The sequence below is a fragment of the Otolemur garnettii genome, unplaced genomic scaffold (genome assembly GCF_000181295.1).
Source record: "Otolemur garnettii isolate 467f Iridium unplaced genomic scaffold, OtoGar3 scaffold00023, whole genome shotgun sequence".
In the NCBI taxonomy this organism is placed as follows: domain Eukaryota; kingdom Metazoa; phylum Chordata; class Mammalia; order Primates; family Galagidae; genus Otolemur; species Otolemur garnettii.
In genome coordinates, this window is record NW_003852418.1 from 20,790,559 (window position 1) to 20,796,980 (window position 6,422).

At 53.8% G+C, this 6,422-nt stretch overlaps 1 protein-coding gene across 4 annotated transcripts in view; it reads left to right on the top strand.

Annotated features, from left to right (window-relative positions):
* The window catches only part of CDH4 (cadherin 4), a 454,084-nt gene that overhangs the window by 189,448 nt on the left and 258,214 nt on the right, over window positions 1-6,422 (top strand). The gene's annotated exons all lie outside the window — the stretch shown is intronic.

The window sequence follows — 6,422 nt, forward strand, 5'->3', positions numbered from 1 at the left end:
CTCTCTACTCCTCAGCACCCCCTAACTCTACTCCTCACCACCCCTCTAATTCTTTACTCCTCACCACCCCTCTAATGGTTTATTTCATGACCCCCTTGTTGTTTCACTGTGGCAGTGAATTCATTTAAGAAAAACCCATCCACTAAAGCAAATTAGCCTAGAACAGACTGTGTGTTTAGGCTCAAGAACGTGTCCCACCCCAATTGCCAGGAAAAAGATTCCCAAAGAAGTTTGTCTCTGCTTTGACCAGCACTCAGTACTTTTTAGCATTCACGACTATATATAGCTTGTTACAAATACATTCATGAGTCATAAGAGTCAGTGGCACCTCTGTTGGGTGACCTCCCAAGAGATAATAACCAGCTGGTCAACACGCAGCAGTGGTCGACATAAGGAACTAGGCCAGATGGACTGATACATACATGTCTGGGCTATGATCATTAGGACAGATGAAGAAGGTGGTCAGTGCAGTGTGGTCAGTGCAGGGAGGGGTCAGTGCAGATAGGTGGTCAGAGAGGAAGGGTCAGTGCAGGGAGGGGTCAGTGTAGGAAAGTGGTCAGTGCAGGGAGAGGGTCAGTGCAGGGAGGTGGTCAGTCAGAGAGGAAGGGTCAGTGCAGGGGGTGGTCAGTCAGGGAGGAGGGGTCAGTGCAGGGAGGGGTTAATGCAGGAAAGTGGTCAGTACAGGGAGGGGTCAGTGCAGGGAGGTGGTCAGTCAGGGAGGAAGGTCCAGTGCAGGGAGGAAGGGTCAGTGCAGGGAGAGGTCAGTTCAGGGAGGTGGTCAGTGCAGGGAGGTGGTCAGTCAGGGAGGAAGGGTCAGTGCAGGGGGTGGTCAGTCGTGGAGGAGGGATCAGTGTAGGGAGGTGGTCAGTCAGGGAGGAGGGGTCAGTGCAGGGAGGTGGTCAGTGCAGGAAAGTGGTCAGTACAGGGAGGGGTCAGTGCAGGGAGGTGGTCAGTGCAGGGAGATTCTGCTGTATGTTTATGCATTTAGTGACTTTGTGGCCATTTTATAGATAGAGAAAGGAAGGTGAGAGAGAAGCTTTTAATGCTTGGCAAGTGCCTGGCAGATGTTAAAGAAAGCTCTGAGCTTCTTAATCAGAAACAGCGCTAATCACTTTTCCTGAGAAGACGTCCCTACATGCTCAACCCTCCTCCATGTTGATTCCTGCTCTGGGGGCATCAATACACTGAATTGGGAAACTCATTTTTTCATGGGTATTCTGTAGAATAAATGTCTGGAAAATTCTTACGTTCCTGATTAGATCCCTGCAGAGAAAGAATTCCCTTTATCTGCCCCGAGAACTGTGACGCTCAGATACTGAGATTTCTCAGTAAGCCAGGAAGATCCTCCATCTGCGTTGATCTGCTCTTGCCTCTTCCTGTTGCAAAGCCTGAAAGAAGCCCCAGTCCTCCTGAGAGGCAGGGGAGGCTGCCTGTGCACAGTGAGGGCCGGTAATAAACCCCAGTGAGGCTCCTGTCCCAAGGCCGGGTACCGGGCTGTGGCCTTCAGACCTCAAACACTGTCTCTAACCAACGCCTGCGTGGCTAGTCACCTCCCCAGACTGTCCATCCTCTCAAGAGTTCCTGTGACGGTATTGGGTGTGTCTGGGTTCTTGTGGTCAGGCCAGGAAGGGGAACAGGGAACACGATCATTCAGCTGACCGAGCCTGAGTTGCCCATCCCCAATTTGCAATAAGCTTCATCTCGCTGAAAGCCTGAGAGAAGGGAGGTTAATCGGCCCACTCTGTCTAAACACCATGGCTGCAGCCTCCAGCACACATGACCCAGTTCTGAAGGGCTGGCTCAGAAAAGACAGAAAGTAGGGCACCAAAGGGAGATGAATTAGGTAAGAGGGAAAAAGTCATTTCATGAGCAATCACTTAAAAATGTGCCGGTGCTGGCTTCCAAAGATTAGCTAAGCAGACCAGAGCCCGGCTTGCAAGGCAGTCACCCTGTTCCTTGTGGACACTGTGACCTGGCAGGTGAACTGTAGGGCAGGGACGGTGAGGATGAGGGGCACATGCGCTGCTCGGGAGCCATTACCGCAAGCCCAGGAAATGGGGACCCCTGGGAAGGATGTCTCGGTCTTCATGGTGACCTCGAGGGATTTGTAATTACAGTTGTTTTGTGTGTTTGTTTTGGCAAATTACAAATTCAGTCCATCAAAATCTGATTGTTTTTTAATAGTAGGGTCCAAGCACCAGTTGAGTTTTTATTTTTTGCCATCTTGAAGCCGGGGTCCCTCCCGTTGTGGCCACAGGAAGGGCACCACACTGTCAGGAGCAGAGCAGCCTTGGAAACCTCATAGGATTCTGTCCCCTAGGTAGGACGTCCTTGCCTGACGAGGCACACACAGCTGTCACCACTGGCCATCGCCACCTGGCACAGAGCACTGCCCTGCCACAGCTGGTCCCAGGCTGGGCCCCTCCCTGCCCCAGGGACTTCCCATCAGTGTTGCCTGGAGAAGGCCCACAGGAGTGAAGCCACCAAGGACCAGGTGGTGGCAAGAAGGGTGGTGGCCGTGGGGCTGTGGCATTAACTTCCTTGTAGTGCTGACTGGACAGCAACTTGGGTGAAGGGCTGGGGGCTGTTCTGGCAGCTTTCTGGGCCTCCTTTCACCCCACGTCCTCGACCCCCCTGCCCCACAGTCCAGGGGAAACTGATGCACAGTAAGCGGTAAGGTAGCCATGGTGCACTGCTATCACTGTGACAGCCTGCAGGCCCTGGGTGTTCCCAGCATAAGGCCACTCGGACATAGCCCTTAAATCTCTATCCTTTAACCAAATCTCCTCTCAGAAACTCGACCAGTTTTCTTTTCTGCTACAAAGAATTTTTTTAGAAACCTGACAACCATGGCCTGTGTTCCAACATTGCTGAGACTAGCTGGGAGTAAGTGGCAGCCGCCCCTCTGCTGGGAAGGAGGTCCCCACACCGCCACCTCCCCATCACCTCCCGGGCACTATACACTTGGCCTCTGTGTCACCCCGGGCTTCTGTCCTTACTCCTTGTCACTGGCCTGTGAAAGGGCCATGGGTATCACTGACCAACCTGAAGCTGGCTGGTAATGACTGTAGACAGGACCCTGGCCACACCGTGGGCTGGGAGTGATGTCTTACCTCAGTGATGCCTTACACACTGCCTCCAGCCTGTGTCCCTGAGTCACAGCATCATATAATTTACGAGGTCACCCGTCAGAAAGCTCAGTGGCCGAGCTATGGAAAGCAAGGTGCCTGACCCCGGGAGAGCCCAGATCGGTTGTAATAACACAGGACGGCATTGCGGCTTGGAATGAAATGTCAGACCAGGGCCTTGTCCAGGAACACTCACTAAAAATAGCCGGGTGCCCTTCCCTGGTCAGAGCGTGTTGGTCTGGGCCACCGCTCAGCTCCTTCTCAGGAAACTAGGACTGGCATCCACATGGCCCCTTACATAGCACTGTCTCCTTGACCTGGCAGGGAGTTCCAGGCATCACTGACCTTTCAGCTCCTCTAATCATATCTTGGTAACTTGGTGTTTTTAAATGCATTGAGGTAGAGCACACAGCCTAAAATAGGCACAAGTGGTGAGTGTTGGTGGCATCTTGCAGACTGACCCCAGTGTGGCTGGCGCCCAGGTCAGATCACACACGTGACCTTTCCCCCAGCCCTGAAAGTTCCCTTGTGCCCCGTGAGCCACGGTTCCCTCCCCAAAGGGTAATAACCTGATTCCTGAACTGCAGCGTCCTACCTGTTCATTTTGCATGACTTCGGCTTCTGTGGTTCAGCCTGCCGTCTGCAAAGCCTGCGTGTCATCATGTGTGACTGTAGCTTATCCATTTTGTGTTCTGTGTCCACGAAGAGTAGACACCATGGTCAGTTCCTCCATGACACACACAGCACCTCATCATTATCTGCCCCTCGTGTGTAACCTGCCTCAGGAGACATCATTCCCGTTTCACAGGGGAGAGGCTGAGGCCAGAGAGCTAATTCGACAACGTCCAGGACTCAGTCTCTGGGATTTGATCCCAGGAGTGTCCAGTCCTCAAGCCTAACTCTTAGCCACATCCTCCCCCACTTTGATGTGGGTCTGGTGACAGGACCCTTGCTCCATTCCTCGTGTGGACTGGACACAGCAGGCCTGGGCCACTATTTCAGGATCTCCCAAGGTGAGCTTAGGCCTCAGCATTAGAGCTTTGAGGTCGGTTTGCTAATTTCTACCCATTTCAGGGAGGGAGCTAAACCCTGTTTCCTGGTGAGAGTGGCCTGCCTCGGGCCTGTGGTTGACCTCCAGGGCCTAAGGGGACTCACTTTCTCCTGGAGTCCTCACCTTGCATCTTCCTGGTGACAGCTACGGAGGCTGCAGCTTGCCTGCCTACTGTGAAGCCACCCCCATCCTCTGTGGTCCCCATGGCCCCCTTAAACTTGGAAACTCAGAGAGGTCCGTGGGGCTTCTGGGTGGAGGGGCCAGGCCCCCCAGCAGCAAGACCAGGTTTCTGCCCAGAGACCCCTCCCACGGCTGGCAGATGAGGCAGGTGGAGTGGCCATCACTGAGCTCTGAGGAGGTGTGAGGGGGGCCCTGCTTTTCCTGATGCCAAGTGCCGCTATCATTAAAATTTAATTTGATCATTTTTAATACCACATTATAGCACTTCCATCTTGGAATGGAATGGTTTTAGTTAGCGTAAATCTGCCATGTACACAGAAACTTCATTTATATCAGATTTTATTTAACTTGGTAAAAGGTAATTTGTTTTTATTAATTGACTTGCCCACACACACACCCAGACTGCCAGCTCTCGGCAGTGTGTACAGGACGGCTCTGGGCCGGCTCTTCTGCCCTCACTCACCTGTCCCAGGCTGTTGTCTTCCCTGGACACTTTAATTGACTGCCCAGGTGCCTGTGTGGCCTTATTATCTGCCCCTCATGGCCCCTCGCAGCCCCTCGCTCTTCAGTTTTTTACTTTTAGGTTGTTCTGGCCAGTTGATCAGGCAGATACTTCCTAGCAGAAGGGCCGGAGCCCTCTGCAGCTTCTGCATTAGGCAGGGTGGAGACCAGGGTGAGAGGCCTGCAGTCTGGCTGGCAGCTCCATCAGCCACGGGGGCCTGGAAGTAAGATGCTGGGTGGGGGGTGGTCTGCTTGGCCTGCTGTCTGCTGCTCCGTAGCCCCCAGGTTTACAGGTGGGCACATTGGCAGCTCAGAGCTGGCTGGCATTGTCCCTCTCCCTGACCACAGTGTGGGGGCTGGTCCAGGCTGGCACTGTGCCACAGTTTCCCCACTGGTGCTGGGTCTTTGCTCACTGTTGGGAAACTCAGTCTCAGGCCCCAGCTGCTTCATCCTCAGGAGGATCCAGCTCATGTGGGGAGTGCTGGGGCACCACCGCACTGCGAGTCCACGCCCCTCCTGTGCCAGGCAAACACACTCCCCTCCTTCATGGGGAGCATCTAGCTTGGGGTGCAGATCACAGGACAGACGGGCCCTTCCTGCCATTCCTCAGACAGAGAGGACACTCCCCCATGTTCCCTCCCTCCTTCGGAGCCTCTCCATAAACATCCATCCTTCAGAAGCCGGTGGGCTGGGAGCCGGAACCTGCACTAAAATTCATTTCACAAATACCAGGTAGCCTGCAGCTGGTGTGGTGGGGCAGGCAGCAGGATGGGCTGGGGACAGGTGCCCGGGGCTGGACACATTGGTGGTGGGACAGTGGCCACTGGCCTGAGACCCTCAGTGTGGAGCCCTTGGCTTTGGTCACTCGGTGAGTAGCGAGTCCTTTCCGTGTAGAATTGCAAAGCCAAGTTCTCTTTACCATAAAAGTAAAATTGGAAACGGCTAAAGTGGAAAAACCATTTCTAATGACAACAGCTAAGAGCTGTCAAAGGATATGCCCAGAACATCGCTGGCTGCTTTGCTCGGGTCACTGTGTGTGAAGGGACGGACATCTGATGGATCCAGCTGTGGCACCCGTGACAGACAGGAGACTGCCATTGGCTTGAGTCTACCGTCCATTCAGCCATCTGCATACACTCAGGTCTTCCCATCTTCCCTGAAGTAACACTCAGGGAGCAGCTTGTCAGCAAAGACACTGTCCCAGTGCAGGGTCCACTGTTAGGTACCCACCATGCAGACGTCCCGTCATTACAGCTGAGATCAGGGGCCACCGTTACATACCCACCATGCAGACGTCCCGTCATTACAGCTGAGATCAGGGTCCACCATTACATACCCACCATGCAGATGTCCCATCATTACAGCTGAGATCAGGGGCCACTGTTACGTACCCACCATGCAGACGTCCCATCATTACAGCTGAGATCAGGGGCCACCATTACATACCCATCATGCAGACGTCCCGTCATTACAGCTGAGATCAGGGGCCACCATTACATACCCACCATGCAGACGTCCCATCATTACAGCTGAGATCAGGGTCCACTGTTACATACCCACCA